The following is a 918-nucleotide window of genomic DNA, read 5'->3' as shown; positions in this document are numbered from 1 at the left end:
CTACCGTATTTGCAAACAACTTACCGTATTTTTACATTACCGTATTTTCATCTTACCGTATACGCTGCCTACCGTATTTACAGCTTACCGTATTTGCAAACAACTTACCATATTTTCACCTTACCATATATGTTGCCTACGGTATTTGCAACTTACCGTATACGCTGCCTACCGTATTTACAGCTTACCGTATTTGCAAACAACTTACCATATTTTCACCTTACCATATATGTTGCCTATGGTATTTGCAACTTACCGTATATGCTGCCTACCGTATTTGCAGTGTATTTTTATATAACGATTTTTGCACTTACAAATACCGAGAGTGCAGAATACCGTATATTCACTTACCAAACCGAATTTCAAAAAAAAATTCAGATTTTTATTTTTTCAATATAAGCATAAAATAAATATTTTTCAATAGAAGGTCCGATCTTTGAGGTCGACGCGGAGGAAATGAAGCGAAAAATGGGATAAATCAACAGAAAGACATAAGTGTCGTTTTGTCAATAAACACGAGTTTGAACAGCCACGAGATTTTCGGGCCCCCTATATTCGAGAAGTTGAATTCATTTGAGTCCCGAGATGGACATGTCGCTCACATAATTTGGGAGATACCTTCATAACTTTGATTTTCTAACGAATGTGGATGGTGACTTGTGATTTCACTGAAATCCATACCAATTCTCCCGTTATCCGTCACGTAATCAATAATTCTAACTTTCTTAAGTTAGGATGTCCAATCTCTGAGGTTGACGCGTAGGAAATGAAGCAAAAAATGGGAGAAATCAACAGAACGACACAAGTGTTGTTAAACGATACTTGTGTCGTTCTTTCAATAAACACGAGTTTGAGCAGCCACGAGCCTTCCAAGCCCTTGTATTCGACAAGTTGAACTCATTTGAGTCGCTAGGTAGA

This window comes from Olea europaea, chromosome 15, assembly GCF_002742605.1.
Source record: "Olea europaea var. sylvestris chromosome 15, O_europaea_v1, whole genome shotgun sequence".
Classification (NCBI taxonomy): Eukaryota; Viridiplantae; Streptophyta; class Magnoliopsida; order Lamiales; family Oleaceae; genus Olea; species Olea europaea.
This window is presented reverse-complemented; position numbering follows the sequence as displayed.